Source organism: Oratosquilla oratoria, chromosome 16 (assembly GCF_046742065.1).
Source record: "Oratosquilla oratoria isolate Oo_2021 chromosome 16, ASM4674206v1, whole genome shotgun sequence".
Classification (NCBI taxonomy): domain Eukaryota; kingdom Metazoa; phylum Arthropoda; class Malacostraca; order Stomatopoda; family Squillidae; genus Oratosquilla; species Oratosquilla oratoria.
Window position 1 is genome coordinate 64,920,235 of NC_134792.1, and position 17,500 is coordinate 64,937,734.

Sequence of the window (17,500 nt, forward strand, 5' to 3'; positions counted from 1 at the left end):
CTCTCGACTCCCCTCTCTCGCCTGTCCCTCTTTCGTCTCCCCTCTCTCGTCTCCCCTGTCCCCTCAACTGCTCCCATTCTTCTCCTCTTCGTGCATGTTTTCTAAACTCATGTCCCTCTCCCCTCTTTCTTCCCTCTCTCCTCTCCCCTCTCTCGTCTCCCCTCTCTCGTCTACCATCTTTGTCTCTCCTCTCTCGTCTCCCCCTCTTTCGTCTCTCTTCGTCTCCCCTCTCTCGTCTCCCCTCTCTCGTCTCCCCTCTCTCGCCTCCCCTCTCTCGCCTCCCCTCTCTCGTCTCCCCTTTCCCCTCAACTGCTCCCATTCTTCTCCTCCTGCATACTTTCTAAATTCATGCCCTTCTCCCCCTCTCTCATCTTCCTTCTCCCCTCTCTCATCTTCCCTCTCTCCTCTCCCCTCCCTCGTCTCCCCCTCTTTCGTCTCCCCTTTCTCGTCTATCCTTTCCCCTCAACTGCTCCCATTTTTCTCCTCTTCCCGCATGTTTTCTCTACTCATGTCCCTCTCTCCTCTCCCCTCTCCCCTCTCCCCTTTCCCCTCTCCCCACTCCCCTCTCCCCTCTCCAATCTCTCGTCTTCTCTCTCATCTCCCCCTCTCTCGTCTCCCCCTCTCTCGTCTCCCCTCTCTCGTCTCCCCCTCTCTCGTCTCCCCTCTCTCGTCTCCCCTCGTTTCCCCTCTCTCCTCTCCCCTCTCTCCTCTCCTCTCTCTTCACCCCCTCTCCCCTCTCTCGTCTCCTCTCTCTTTCCCCTCTCCCCTCTCCACTCAACTGTTCCATTCTTCTCCTCTCCTCGCGTGTTTTCTCTACTCATGCTCCACTCCCTTCTCCCCCTCCTCTCTCCTCTCTCCTCTCTTCTCTCTCTCTCTCTCCCTCTGTTTCCACACTACCGAATATCTGTATTTCTTTTTCACATCCCCTCCTACATTTCTATTATTATTATTCCGGATTTATACTCTCCCCCTCCCTCCCTCCCTCCCTCCCTCCCTCCTCGCATCCTCTGTCGCCTCTATATGTGGATTCTCTTCACTTTATTAATCCTATCTCTTACCCCCTTTACTTCCTGTTCCTCATTCTCCTCCCCTCCTCCTCCTCCTCCTCCTCCTCCTCCTCCTCCTCCTCCTCCTCCTCCTCCTCCTCCTCCTACTCCCCCTCCCCCTCCTGCTCCCCCTCCCCCTCCTGCTCCTCCTCATTCTCTTCCTCCTCCCCCACATTCTCCTCCCCCCTTTCCCTTCATTCTCCTCCCCCCTCCTCCTCCCCCTGATTCTCTTCCTCCACCTCCCTCATTCTCCTCCCCCTCTTCCCCTCTTTCTCCTCCCCCTCCTCCTTCCCCTCATTCTCTTCCTCCTCCCCTCCTTCTCCTCATTCTCCTCCCCTTCTCCTTCCCCTCATTCTCCTCCCCCTCCTCCTTCCTCTCATTCTCCTCTCCTTCCCATCATTCTCTTCCTCCTCTTCCTCATTCTCTCCCTCCTCTCCCTCATTCTCTTCCTCCTCTCCCCCAACATTCTCTTCTACCTCCTTCCCCTCATCTTCTTCCCCTCGTTCTCATCCTCCTCGTCTTTTACTTTCGCCTCCTCATCCCCTCACTCCTCCCTTCTTTCCCCTCATTCGCTTCTTCCTCCCCCTCCCCCTCCCCTTACTCCCTCCCCCTCCTTCCTCCCCTTCCCCCCACAAGCCCATTTGACCTTGGGATCAGGTCAGGAGGTCACTTGGCTTTCCCCCGAGAGGAGGGAAGGAAAGGGGGGTTGCCTTTGCAAAATCCGCTTGTAGAAGGTCGTCCATATTCTTCATTCGTAGTTCACTCCCGAAAGAAAGGCTCAATCAATATTATCCAAGAGCCGTTCGACTGAACCGGCCTCTACCACGTCACTCCTGCAAACTTCTCTATATCGTTTCTCTCATTTTCTGCGTGGTACTCTATCTTCCAACGCTTACCATCTCCTAGTGTCCAGTTAGGAGATAATGCGCTCGTTAACAATTCTATACTCCTTTGAATGGCTACTTGCTCAATGGTGGCGTAAACGTAAGCGCGCTGGTCTCGCATTCGCTTAACTGTGGGTTCGAATCCTGCACTACTCCCTAGTTCCCAATTGTGATTGTTCGCTACCAGACCCAACAGTCATTAAAGCGCATAATAGGGCAGAGGTGACGGCTTCGGCCGCAGCTACACAGCGCTTCCTGGCGTAGTACTGTAACCTTGTCTTGTCCATATCCCCTCTCTCTCTCTCTCTCTCTCTCCTCTCTCTCTCTCTCTCTCTCTCTCTCTCTCTCTCTCTCTCTCTCTCTCTCTCTCTCTCTCTCTCTCTCTCTCTCTCTCTCTCTTTTTTTAAGAAAGAAAAAGAGTCCTTTGGTATAGGTAGATAGATAGTATTTCTCACTCCAGCCTGCCCTGTGTATTACCCCTTCCTTGATGACCTGCTGGTGACCTGCAGGTGACCTGCTGGTGACCTACAGGTGACCTGCAGGAACTGAAGAATGAAGTTCGGTACTTTTGATGAGTCGCTTGATGCACGAAGGGGTGACGTTGCCATACAAAGGAGGAATTTCAGCACAAAAAAATGTGTGGAAAAGAAGAAATGTGGAACATCATGGACCTTTTTATTTTATCTTATGTTTTTTATTTATTTATTTTTAGCAAAGAATATGTACATATTGATGAAATGGTATTTTAGTGTGCGTGCATGCATGTGTGAGTGTGTGTGTGTGTGTGTGTGTGTGTGTGTGTGTGTGTGTGTGTGTGTGTGTGTGTGCGTGCGTGTATGTGCGTGCGTGCGTGTATGTGTGTGTGTGTGTGTGTGTGTGTGTGTGTGTGTGTGTGTGTGTGTGTGTGTGTGTGTGTGTGTGTGTGTGTGTGTGTGTGTGTGTGTGCGTGCGTGTGTGTGTATGTGTGTGTGTATGTATCTATGCATGTTTGTACGTATGTTATGTATGTATATATGCATATATATATATATATATATATATACATATATACATATTGCTATCACATGTGGTCTTCAGTCATCCTCTTCCTCCTCCTTCTTCTTCCTCTTCATCCTCTTCCTCCTCTTTCTCCTCCTTCTCTACCTCCTGTCCTCCTTTCCTCCTCCACCTCCTCTTTCTTTTTGTATCACTTTCAGATTTCCGTAATCCAGCCTCTTTTGCTTCTTGGATCCAAAAGCAGCTGTTCAAGCTCACTTGAATCATCGTTGTCATCATCATCATCATCGTCGTCGTCGTCGTCATCATCATCATCATCATCATCATCATCATCATCATCATCATCATCATCATCATCATCATCATCATCATCATCATCATCATCATCATCATCATCATCATCATCATCATCATCATCATCATCATCATCATCATCATCATCATCATCATCATCATCATCATCATCATCATCATCATCATCATCATCATCATCATCATCTTTCTCTTTCCCATTTCTCCAATATTCTCGCATTTCCTTCCATTTCCTATTCTATTCTTCCCTCCTTTCTTTTCTCGTTCAAAATTTAAAATTAGCTTCCACCCCTCCATCCACTTATAGAAAAATAAATATAATAATAATGTAGCATAATGATGATAGAATAATAATTATAAAATAATGATGGTGATGCTCGTGATGAGATGGTGATGATGGTGATGATGGTGGTAATGATGATGATGATGATGATGATGATGATGATGATGATGATGATGATGATGATGATGATGATTGTGATGATTGTGATGATGATTGTAATGATGATTGTGATTATGGTGATGGTGATGGTGATGATTATAGATTAGGTACCGAAACAGCCATGTAAGGACCAATAGGTCTTCTGTTGTTGTTCGTTTGTCCTCCATGTAACTCCTCATCCACCTCCGTCTCTGCCCTCCTCATTGCCCCCAACCACTCGTAACTCCACTCATCCCTCTCCTTTCCCCCTCTCTCTTTCCCCTCTCCCTTTCCCCTCTCCCTTCCCCCTCTCCCTTCCCCCTCTCCCTTCCCCTTCTCCCTTCCCCCTCTCCCTCTCCCCTTCTCCCTACCTCCCTCTCCCTACCCCCTCTCCCTTTCCCCTCTCCCTACCCCCTCTTCCTTTCCCCTCTCCCTACCCCCTCTCCCTTCCCCTCCCTCCCCCTCTCCCTTTCCCCTCTCCCTTCCCCCTCCCTCCCCCTCTCCCTTCTCCCTCTCCCTTCCCCCTCTCCCTTCCCCCTCTCCCTTTTCTCCTCTCCTTTCTCATTTTTCCCCTTCTCCTTTTCCTCTTTTTTCTCTTCCCCTTTCTATTCCTCCTATCTCCTCCATATTCTCTTCCCTTTGTTGCATCCTTCCAGTACTTCCGGTGAGCTGGATTTCCGGGCTTCTAGACTTCCGGGCTTATTTGTTGTCTCTTATATTTCCCAGAAGCCTTGCAGAGCAGCAGGTTACCGGCAATTTCTTAAAAAAAAAAAAAAAAAAAAAAAAAAAAAAAAAAAATCTGGAAAATGTGTATTGGCAACTCATGATGGGAGATCTTAGTGTGCACAACCCGCATAGAAGGATTAGAAAATGTGTACATATTTGTTCTTATTTCTCTTATTTCTTCTTCCACCTTCTTCTTCTCCTCTTCCCCCTTCTCTCATCTACAATGCCCAGTTTCCTCTTCTTGCTTTCGTTGTTCCTTCGCTCTCTCTCTCTCTCTCTCTCTCTCTCTCTCTCTCTCTCTCTCTCTCTCTCTCTCTCTCTCTCTCTCTCTCTCTCTCTCTGTCTGTCTGTCTCTCTCTCTCTCTCTCTCTCTCTCTCTCTCTCTCTCTCTCTCTCTCTCTCTCTCTCTCTCTCTCTCTCTCTCTCTCTCTCTCACTCTTGTCCCTTTCTCTTCCCTCTCTCGTTTTCCTTTTTCGCATCCCCCGTTTTCTATTCCCTCTCGTCTTTTTTTCTTCTGCTCTTGCTCTCTATCTATCTCTATCTCTATCTAGCTCTCTCCTCTTTCTCCGAATTTTTCCTTTGCCCCTACCTCAGTCCCTCCATCTCAACCCTCCATATTTCCCCCTGTTAGGCATTCTTCCATTTCTCAACCTCCATATCCTCCATTCCCCTCGTTTCCCCTACCCTCTCCCCTCCCTCCTCTTTCCCTCCCCTCTCTTCCCCTCCCCTCTCTTCCCTTCCCCTGCCCTCTCCTCTCCTCCCCTCCCCTCTCCCCCTCCCCTCCCCCTCTCCTCTCCTCTTCTCCCCTCCCCTCCTTCTTTCTCTTCCCATCCCCTCCCGTCCCTCTCTCCCCTCCCATCCCCTTCCTTCCCCCTTTTCCCCTCTCTTCTCCTCGTTTCACCTCTCCCCTCTCCTCCCCTCACCTCTCTTCCCCTTTCCTTTGCTCTCCTCCACTCCCCTCCCATCACCTCCCCTCCATTCCCCTCCCTTCCCCTCTCCCCTCTCCCGACCCCTCTCCCCTCTTTTTCCCCTTTCAATTCGATTTTATCCTCCCCTTTCCAGTTGGCCTAGTCTTCATGCGCACTTTCTCTTCAGTTGCTTCCACGTTTCCAATGTTTTGTGATCGATGGCCAGCGCATCTCTTCATTGGGGCATTGTTTCAATTAAGAAGCAAAGTTACAGGTCATCTTTGAGATGTGTAAGGAGGGTAGAAAGGTACTCGAAATTAAAAAGTCAACAGCAATAATAATAATGTTAATATCATCATCATCATCATCGTCATCGTCATCGTCATCGTCATCGTCATCGTCATCATCATCATCATCATCGACATCATCATCATCATCATCATTTATCTATTTTTATCTATCTATTTATTTATTTATTTATTTATTTGTTTGTTTGTTTATTCACTTATTTATTAATTTATTTATTTATTCATTTATCTATTTATGTATTATTTATTAATTTATTTATTTACTTATGCATTTATTTATTTATTTATCTATTTATTTATTTACTTATTTATTTATTTATTTATTTATTTATTTATTTATTTTATGTTTGTTTCCTGTCATAAAAGAGTGATGCATAACTCTGGGCCGTAGGGACCCCATTAAAGTCCCTAAGATAAGGACCGCATAATCCTTGCACGTTCAATACCATACACCCCTCCTTCCCTTTAAGTTTGTTTATTTTGTCTATTCACTTTAAGTTTTCCTCAGGTTATCTGTGTTTATTCGTTGGTTTGTTCGTTCAATCGCTCATTTATCTTCCGCTATAATGTTTTAGTGGTAGCAGTGCCCAGTAAAAGATAAAGACCCAAATGCTGAATGTAAATGCAACAGCAGAAAATTGCTAACCACATAGACCGCTTGCATATTTTACACTCTGGGCACCATTTTTTTTTTTTTTTTTTTTTTTTTATCCTCATTTCCGGTAGGAAGACCTTGGGGAATAGGGTCAGAATTATCTTTTCCTTCTTCCCCTTTCACTCCATTTTCTCTTTCTATTTGTGTGTGTGTGTGTGTGTGTGTGTGTGTGTGTGTGTGTGTGTGTGTGTGTGTGTGTGTGTGTGTGTGTGTGTGTGTGTGTATTTGTGTATTTGTGTGTGTGTAATTGTGTGTTTATATGTATTTGTGTGTTTGTCAATGTTTGTGTGTGTGTGTGTTTGTGAATGTCTGTGTGTGTGTGTGTGTTTGTGAGTTTGCGTGTGTGTTTGCGTGAGTGTATGTGTGTGTGTATTTTTGTGTGAGTGTATGTGTATGTGTTTTTGCGTGAGTTCTTGTGTGCGTATGTGTGCGTGTGTGTGTGTGTGTGTGTGTGTGTGTGTGTGTGTGTGTGTGTGTGTGTGTGTGTGTGTGTGTGTGTGTGTGTGTGTGTGTGTGTGTGTGTGTGTGTGTGTGTGTGTGTGTGTGTGTGTGTGTGTGTGTGTGTGTGTGTGTGTGTGTGTGTGTGTGTGTGTGTGTGTGTGTGAGTTTGTGTGTCTAAATCCAGCTGACGCCATGAACACCAAAAAATACCGTCCCCCAGTACCCTACCTTCCCACAACACGGACACCAACGCAAAAATTTCTTTAAGGGTATATTTGAACAAACTGAGAGATCGTTGCCTCCTACCTAGGGGTCGCGGACGTGTTGTGAGAGAGTAATGTTTACTCACGTTTTGTGATATATTTTGTAGGAAGACATAGAATTACGGTTAATGCGTCCCGGACTTTCGTGCCGCTGCCAAGTTCCTAATGAATCACTTCCCCATCCTGTGTGACTCTTCGTATTTTGCTTAGTAGGGACTTGAGCTCGATTCCAACTCTCTTGTGCCTTCCACTTGCCCCGGCTATCCGAGCACTTAGGGCAAAGAGGATGATCTCGGTTGCAACAAAGCGTCCCCTGGTGTGAGCTTAACCAGGCCATACACAATCAATAATATTGCGCAATATTCCGTATTGTGCAATATTATTGACGGTGTAGGGATGGTATTGAAAAGCCACACGTGTTTGGCCTGTACATTTGATGTCTTCAATATATTGTGCAATTCTTCAATACCATCCCTACACCGTCAATAATATTGTACAATACGGAATATTGCGCAATGATATTGATCGTATAGGGCTTGCTAAAGGACTTTGGGTCGTACGGATTGTCGCCTATGGTGATTGTGGTGATGTAGGCAAGGTTATGGTGATTATATCGTCGTTCCATCCACATATTATGGCTCGTTATCCTTTCATGTCCGTAAATGACCACTCAACGCCCACCACCCAACACCCAACCACCACTTTCCACCCTCCACACTCTACCCTCCACCAACCACCCTCCACCCTCCACCCACCCTCCGCACACCCTCCACCCAGATCACCCATCACCCAGATCACCCACTAAAGCCCCTGACACAAATACGCCACTCGGGCGAGTTCGTTTGAGTAAAATCGACTTCGGTTATAATATTTTCTTTTTTCGAACTTCCAAATGTCAAATCACCTTTGCGCCGTATAGTAAGAATCCGAATGACGAACTAAGAAAAGTTAAACCTAGAATACGAATATTAGACACATTGTAGACTTAGGGAAATCTAGAATACTGTAGGCGAATTCATCTTCCAGTTTTTCGAAATCACAACATATGGATTTTCAAATCTATAGCCTGAAATGGAATATAAATAAATAAAAATATAATTTATTTGACACTTAAATTGAAATTATTAGTGGAGAGAGTTTAAACGCCAATTTTGTTCAGTAGATAAACTCAATTGAATTAGCGTCAAACAGAAAAAATATATCAAGTTTGCCACTTAGGAAAACTTTGGTAATATATGGAAGCTCAAACCTCTCCCGAAAGGTTAACCCCGTAGTAGATATCGTAGTTTATTCTATGTAGATTATGTCATAGTAAACACCAAGCGATTTTGTATGTGTAATCTTCTACCCTATGTACGTATGAACGTGTGTACGTATGAACGTGTGTACGTATGAACGTGTGTACATATGCGAGTATCTGTGTGTGTTATTATGGAAGTGTGCATTTATTCTTACGAAATTACCAAAAGTGTTTTCGTTTGGGAAGAACTATTTCTGAAGTTAAATATTTATTTATACACGTCTACCAAAAGCCCCTTCCGTGTTAATATATATATATATATATATATATATATATATATATATATATATATATATATATATATATATATTATATATATATCTGAAGCTTGCTGGCCGAGGGGGTTATGGCGTCGTTACTTGCGGTGAAGGTTGATGGGATGGCGGTTTGAGCCCTGCCACCGGCGAAGTTGAACCAAGAGTATGGTTCATTAAATTCCACGCTATAATTTCCTCTGTAAGGGGAACTGTCCTAGCATCCCGATAGGGGGAAGTTTGTGACGTTAAACAATATCATCATTATATATATATGTATATATATATATATATATATATATATATATATATATATATAATATTTTTTGTTGGGGTAACTTTGTGTCATTTACTTATGCGTTTACTCACTCAATTATTTCTTTGTTTATTCATATACTCCAGTGCCATGAGTTGCTTTAAAACAACGACCCACACACATAACAATCTCATCGCCTCGGCAACTAAACAACAGAACACCCACAAGCGTCTGAGAGGAAGGTTCATTCCATTAACAACAATAACAACAACATATGCAAGTGGTCTCCATAGTAGCGAGGCCATCAGCACGAAGTAGTAACAACAACAACAACAACAACAAGGAGGGAGCCAGTAACGGTTGTGTCAGACGGTGCCACGGTGTCTGGCACTTGCTTACGGACCCAGACGGCCAGGCTCCTCCTCCTCCTTCCCCCCTCCCCCTCCACCCACCTCCCCCACCCTCCCTCCGGTGCCACTCCGCCTCCGGGGCGGGAGCTCAAACCACCAGACTCGAACTGTAGTTCTTCTGGGTGTGTCCTTACCGAAGACTTCGGCGCTTTGTGTGTGTGTGTGTGTGTGTGTGTGTGTGTGTGTGTGTGTGTGTGTGTGTGTGTGTGTGTGTGTGTGTGTGTGTGTGTGTGTGTGTGTGTGTGTGTGTGTGTGTGTGTGTGTGTGTGTGTGTGTGTGTGTGTGTGTACGTGTGTGTGTACGTGTGTGTGTACGTGTGTGTGTGTGTGTGTGTGTGTGTGTGTGTGTGTGTACGTGAGTGTATGTGTGAACGTGAGTGTATGTGTGTACGTGAGTGTGCGTGTGTACGTGAGTGTGTGTGTGTGTACGTGAGTGTGTGAATGTGTGTGTGTGTGTTTGTGTGTGTGTGTGTGTGTGTGTGTGTGTGTGTGTGTGTGTGTGTGTGCGTGTGTGTGCGTGATATGCACATGTCTATATGTGTGTGTCTATGTTTGAGCAAGTCAATGTGAGTGAATGAGTGTGCGTGTTAGTGAGCAAGTAAGAGTGAGTTAGTGTGATTGAGAGAGTGAGTTAGTGAGAGTGTGAGTGATATTTAGTCATCTGAAAAGGAAAAATCTCTCTAAGCAATGCCTCACAACCTGCCATTTATATCAGCCACTCGTTTTTTTTTTTTTTTTTTTTTTTTTTTAGGGAGGAACCCGTTGCCTACCCCCCGTCATTGGGTTCAACACATAAACCTTGGAACCTTCTCTCTTAAAATCCTGTCGCTCACCAGAACGACACCTCTGAAGTCCGTCAGTGGGTCTCAGATCACTCTCTCTCTCTCTCTCTCTCTCTCTCTCTCTCTCTCTCTCTCTCTCTCTCTCTCTCTCTCTCTCTCTCTCTCTCTCTCTCTCTCTACCTATGTATCTATCTCTTTCTATCTATTTATCTATCTATATCTCTCTCTCTTTCTCTCTCTCTCTCTCTCTCTCTCTCTCTCTCTCTCTCTCTCTCTCTCTCTCTCTCTCTCTCTCTCTCTCTCTCTCTCTCTCTCTCTTTCCTGAGGGGTCCCGCTATCAGCCGAATGAAAACTTCTGACGACACACACTCCAACCCTGATTATGTCACTCTGGAGGGAGTGGGGGTGGGGGTGGAGGTGTTGAGTCAGTCGGGGACACCTTTAACCCTGTTACCCTGGATCCAGGCCTTAACGAGGTTCAGATCAAATAGTTTGGCGTGGGCTTCAAGGGTGTTAACTGGACAAAGCGGTTAGCACCAATTCAGGCTAGCTGCTGAGCCAGATGGGCGTGTGGGTTTGTGGATAGTTGGGTGTATTGTGTAGGTGGGTGTGGGTGTGTGGATAGGTGAGTGTATTGTGTGAGTGTGTGTGTGTATGTGTGTGTGGGTGTTAACTCTTCCTTCCCTCCCCCCTCACTATCTACATATCTCTATCTATATATCTCTCCATTTATGTCTATATTTACCTCTCTACATATATCCCTATTTATCCTTGAGGAAGGTGGAATAAGAAGACACGGGTCCGATCCGGGTCCGAGTTTATTCCTGACCGGTTTTGCTTAGACTTAGAGCTTCTACCTCTGAAGAAGCTCAAAGCGAAACCGGTCAGGAATAAACTCGGCCCAAGACCCGTGTCTTCTTCTTCCATCTTCTTCAAACCTGTCACAATGTCTCAACATTTGTCCCTATTTGTCTATATGTCTCTATCTCTACATATTTCTGTCTGTTTTCAGTTATATCTCTTTATCAATTTCTTTTTCTTTCTCTTTCTCTTTCACACTATCTACATTTCTTTCTCTTTCCTCTCCTAGTATTCTGTCTTCGTTTTATTACGAGAGTCTGAGTGTCACGGAGAGCTGGACAATGGACCGGTTCTTCAGAGAGAAAAAACAACATATTTATTTGTTTTTAAAATTGGTGACTCTTTTCTTTTCTTTCTTTATATAAATTTAGGCCTCTCGAATGGTAGAGCCATCGCTCAAAAGGACCTCCATAGAAAACTTATCTTTTTCTTGAAACTTCCTTTCGTAGTTTGTCGGATATTCCGCTCGGCCGATCAACGCGTCATCAGTTAGTTCTCTTTTATATTTGCAACGAATAAAGAAAACGGAATGTCAGCTTAGAGTTCGATACGACATCTCGCTGCTTTGAGCGCCCAGTTCCATTTTTACCCGTACGGGATCAGAACTCTGTCCCAAACGCCCGCTCGATGAGTCCCCCTCTTTCCCCTGGTTTCCTGTAGCACATGAGACAAAGGTTGACAGCCTCTGATACTACTAAGCGCCTCCTGGTGTGAGCTATTAGTGTAAGCACAAGCTGAGACGCAGGTGACACAGGCGACGCAGCACAGAGGGAAGCCAGACTTCCTGTTGTTGAATTGAAGCACATTTCGAACTTCTCTCAATTGGAATTATTCAAGATATCCTACCTCTGCGTTTCAAGTGAGACAGAAGTTCAAACTGTTCTTCAATTCAGCAACAGGAAGTCTGCCTTTGCTCTGTGCTGCGTCGCCTGTGCCGCCTGCGTCGCCTGCGTCGCCTGCGTCGCCTGCGTCTCAGTTTACGCTTAGGCTTAGACACGAAGGGAAAATGAGGTGCAGGTACCGACGATTTCATTCGTTAGAGTGGCTGGCACTGAAGTCAAATCGAAGACTTCTGGTCAAATCTCGCTTAGACGTTGACATTCTGATTCCTCAGGCATTAGGGGATGTTAACGAGATATATGCAAAACCCTCCTTTATTACTGTATAAATTATACAACATACAAGAAATTCACTTCTGAAATGTCCATACATGCATGCACACATACATAAATGCATTCATATAAACACACGTACATATGCAATACAATCACTAGAAACGTGTGTTCCACAAATGCATGGTAACCACTAATAAAAAGAAACGACCGGAGTAGAGCACTTTCGTGTATTACACCTTCAGTGCACTGGATGTAATACACGAAAGCGCTCTGCTCCGTTCGGTCGTTTCTTTTCATTAGTGGTTATTTTGCATACGTACATATATACACACATAAATACATACACAAATACATAGATACATACATACACCATAAGGACCTTTCCCATATTTTAAAGAAGACGGTCAGCCAAGCCATGCAACCAACCCTCACCTACCTCTCAACTATCACAAACGCACCCAACACCCATTTCAGGTTAAAAGAAATCCTGAAATGTACAACTTGAAGAACTGAAAATTAGTTAATCTACTTAACTCTTCATCTGATCATTTTGTTCAGCTTATTGCAACTCTGGCCAGTCAAGGTTCGAGCTGAAAAGAGTTGTTTGACGTTAACCAGAATAAAATTGATAAAGCGAGTCACTGAAGTCAAGGGATTAAAGAGCTTCTCGCTACGCTCAACCGGGATGAAACCGCAAATTTAAACTTAAGTTCTGAAGCGAGCGCTGATCCCTTCGACTTCAGTTAAGAAAAGAAATTGACTCCGCAACACGGAAACCTCACCCTTTTCTTCTTCCTCCTTTTGCCTCCTCCTCTTCTTTCCTTTCCTCCTCCTCTTCTTTCCTTTCCTCCTCCTCTTCTTTCCTCTCCTTTCCCTCTTCTTTCCTCTCCTCCCCCTCTTCTTTCCTCTCCTCTTCCTCTTCTTTCCTCTCCTCCTCCTCTTCTTTCCTCTCCTCCTCCTCTTCTTTCCTCTCCTCCTCCTCTTCTTTCCTCTCCTCCTCCTCTTCTTTCCTCTCCTCCTCCTCTTCTTTCCTCTCCTCCTCCTCTTCTTTCCTCTCCTCCTCCTCTTCTTTCCTCTCCTCTCCCCCTTTCCCTCCACCTCCTCGCCCTACCCCCTCTTCCTCCTCTTCCTCCTCTTCCTCTCTTTCACTCCATTCCCTCCTATCCCTTTCATGCCTCTTCCTGCCTCTTCCTGCCTCTTCCTGCTTCTTCCTGTTTCTTCCTCTCCTCCTACTACCCGTCCACCTCTTCCCCCTCACCCTCTTCCCCCTCACCCTCTTCCCCCTCACCCTCTTCCCCCTCACCCTCTTCTCCCTCACCCTCTTCTCCCTCACCCTCTTCCCCCTCCCTTCCCCCCTCCGTCCCTCTTCCTCCTCACCCTCTTCCCCCTCATCCTCTTCCCCCTCATCCTCTTCTCCCTCACCCTCTTCCCCCTCCCTTCCCCCCTCCGTCCCTCCTCCTCCTCCTCCCCCCAAGAGCACATTAATCAGCTAATGGTGAGAATTTTTCGTAAAAAAAAATAAAATCGTCGAGATTTGAATTTTTTGTTCATACCTTGATGCATCCCACCCTGTTGCAAAAATACTATCGATAATCACCGTATTTGCCGGCGTATAAGACGAGTTTTTTTTATCATTAAATGCACCCAAAAATTGCCAGGTGATTTTATTCAACCTTAAGGGACCAACTTTGGGTCAGAAAGGACCCTATACATCTCAATGATGATAATTGATAACAGTAATTAATAATAATAATAATAAATGTACATAATCCCAAAGATCCCTTCCCCCATTTAAGTGGATGACGAATAGTAATATAATAATTCCTATAACAATAACAACAATAGTAATGATAATAGAATTGTCAACTAATGAAATAGACTTAGTAACCATGTATAGTGAGCGCTGAAAATATCGGTTGTCTTAAGAAAAGTTTAGACAACTTTTTGGACGGAAATAACATGCGGTAATGGACATGGAACTGCCTAGTGTAGGGCTTAAGGCCTCTTGCAGTCTCCTTCCCCCTAATAAAGGGGTGACCAATAATATAATACCAATATAATAATAATAGTAATGATACTAATAATGATACTAGTAATGGTACTAATGATGATACTAATAAAGATACCAATAATAAAAACAATAATAATAATGACACTAATAATGATACTAATAATGATATAATAGCGATGAATAAAGATAATAGAAATTAAAAGGAATCCATACTATACATATACCAAAAGCTCCCATCCCGCTTACAAGGGCGTGGGCAGTAACGATATAATTGAGCACAAGTAATAATAATGATAACAAGGTTGATAATTATGGTAAGAATATCCTAATGGCCACCGCAATTGGCATTGTCCGGGCAGTTTGCGCAGACTGCCTCTCGTTCCGGCCTTCGGGCGCGATCGGGTCGTTCCGGGAGTGAGGGAACGGAACAGCGGTGGAACGCCAATAATAACCGGACATTGTCATTAGCACCCCTCCTTGCTTTGGGCTGTTTGTTATTATTAGGATTGCTGTTGTTGTTGTTGTTGCTGTTGTTGTTGTTATTGTTATTATTATTATTATTATTATTATTATTATTATTATTATTATAATTATCATCATTATATCATTATCATTATATCATTGCTATCATTATTGTCATTGTCAATATTATTATTTTATTATCATATTATTGTTATCAATCATTGTTATTGTTATTATTGATATTGTTATTGTTATTATTGTTGCTATTATAATTCTTATTGTTATTGTTGTTATTGTTATTAGTGGTGGTAGTTTTTTTCTGTTTTTGCCGTTTTACATGTGTGTGTGTGCGCGCGCGCTCGCGCGTCCCTTTTGTGTGGGGGAGGGTAAGGGAGATTGCAGTTTAACACACACCCGCTGTGTAAACCCGCAAACGTGTATCCACGCGTGCGCGGTCGAGCGAGGCGGGCGTAGTCACCATGCACGCACGCACGCACGCACGCACGCATTCGTAAGGCTAATCGGCGTTCGAATCCCGCTTCCCACTCGAGGGCAATGGCGGAAAATTATTTCCCCTTCCCCCTCTCTCTCCTCTCTCTCTGTGTCTCTCTGTCTCTCTGCCTCTCTGTCTCTCTCTCTCTCATTCTCTCTCTCTCTCTCTCTCTCTCTCTCTCTCTCTCTCTCTCTCTCTTTCTCTTCTTTCTCTTTCTTTTCTCTCTCTTTTTCGCTCTCTCTTTCGCTCTTTTTTAGTTCTCTCTCTCTCTCTCTCTCTCACTTTTCTTTTTCTCTCTTTCGCTCTCTCTTGCTCGCTCTCTTTTTCGCTCGATCTCTCTCTTTCTCTCTCTCTCTCGCTCGCTCACTCACTCTCTCACTCTCCCACCTCCGCCCCCAAACGTTAGGGTTACTGAACTATAATGTATTATGTAATCACACCAGTGTAAAGGACTTGGTTTGTGTGTGTGTGTGTGTGTGTGTGTGTGTGTGTGTGTGTGTGTGTGTGTGTGTGTGTGTGTGTGTGTGTGTGTGTGTGTGTGTTTCTGTGTGTGTGTGTGTGTGTGTGTGTGTGTGTGTGTGTGTGTGTGTGTGTGTGTGTGTGTGTGTGTGTGTGTGTGTGTGTGTGTTTCTGTGTGTGTGTTTCTGTGTGTGTGTGTGTGTGTGTGTGTGTGTGTGTGTGTGTGTGTGTGTGTGTGTGTGCGCGCGCGTGTGTGCATGCGTGTGCGTGTCCGTGCGTGCGTGTGTACATGTATAGAATTTATACATTTATATCTACATTACAGAGTATACTCTGACTAACGCTGGTGAATGTGTCTGTACTCGTATATATCATCGAGTAAATGTACATCTAACCATGTACGGTACATATTGATAGACACTTCAAGTGAATCCTCGGTTGTGTGTTTATCTCTATATCTGCTTTACCTCTTCACACTGTCAGTTCTCTCTCCTCCCAGCTCACTTACCTTTCCTCCTCCTCCTACTCCTCCTCCTCCTCCTCCTCCTCCTCCTCCTCCTCCCCCTCCTCCCCCTCCTCCTCCTCCTCCTCTTCCCCTCCTCCTCCTCCGCCTTCTCCTTTTTCTCCTCCTCCTCGTCATCCTTATGCTCTTCGCTTTTCTTCTTCTCTTCCTTCCACCATTCCTCCTTTTTCTTCTTCATCTTACTCCTCTTCCTCCTACCTCTTCGTCCACCTCCTCCTCCTCCTATTTTTTCATTTCTTTATTCGCTTCTTCCTCTTCTCCGTCCTCCTTATCCTCCTCCTTGCTACTTCATCTCTTCCTCCTCTTTCTACTCTTCCTACTCTTCCTATTCATCCTCCTCCTCTTCCTCCTCCTCTTCCTCCTCCTCCTCCTCCTCCTCTTCATTCCCCCCCTTACCAGTAATCTCGTGGTATCCATGGCAACGGAAGTTCTGCGGGCGGGAGGGCGGCCGGCCACGCCCACTTTTTGGGTGAGACGATCGCCGCCCGAGACAAAGCCAGAACGGGCTCCCACGCCCACGCCAACACACGGAGTGCGGGCGGCTTCCCTGGGCAGAGTAAACACATCGAAGAATTTAACATTTTGGGTTAACATGAGAAGTATCTTCTTGTGTCGTCCCTGACCAGAGCAGTGTGGCGTAGGAGAGGGATGACCTCTCGTCCACGAGATGCTAAGATGGGAAAGGGGAAACGAGGTATGGGTAGTTGTGGGTTATGTGTAGGTTGGAAGCATACTTCGACTAAGCCATCCTGTTTATATGGAAAAGGTGTCTCTTAGTTTGTGTGTGTTTATTTGTGATTGTGTATGTTTGTGTATGTATGTGTATTTGTGTATGTGTGTGTATTTGTGTGTATGTAATTGTGTATGTGTGTGTATTTGTGTATGTGTATTTATAATTTGTTTTTGTGTGTTTGCAAATTTATGTTTGCATGTATTTGTGTGTGTTTTTATGTGTGCATATGTGTACATGTATGTATATAAGTATGTATTAATATATGCCTTGTAGTAAATAGAATTGCTTTGTATATGCAGAGCACTAATGCAGCTTATGTATGGGGACTTCAGCATAACCCTATCGGACCTAACAAACAAAGAAATAAAAAAAAATAAGTTACTAGACACCCCCCATCACACATGCAAGATTCTCGTCAAATGTCGTTCATTTGAAAATCTAGAAGACGATTTCGCCTACAGAATTCTAGACTTCCCTAAGTCTACAATGTGTCTAGTATTCGTATTCTAGGTTTAGCTTCTCTTAGTTTGTCATTCAGCTTCTCCATATATGACGCAAAGGTGATTTGATATTTGGAGATTTGAAAAATGAAAAATCGTAACTGAAGTCCTTTTTCACTCAAACGAACTCACTTGATAGGCAGTAGTGTACGAAAACGAACGTGATTGTGTTTATGATAACTGATCATTGTAATGTTAATAATAACGATAACAATGACCGTATTTTTATTTGTACTGGTAGTGACAGTTTCGTCAGCATTATCTTTGTGATTTTTTCTTTCTTTTTTTTGGGGGGGGGCCACTAATTACAACTGTCGTTTCTACTGCATTGTTATGCTGATAATTATTAACTAACGAATAAGACCACTTCATCTAAACTATT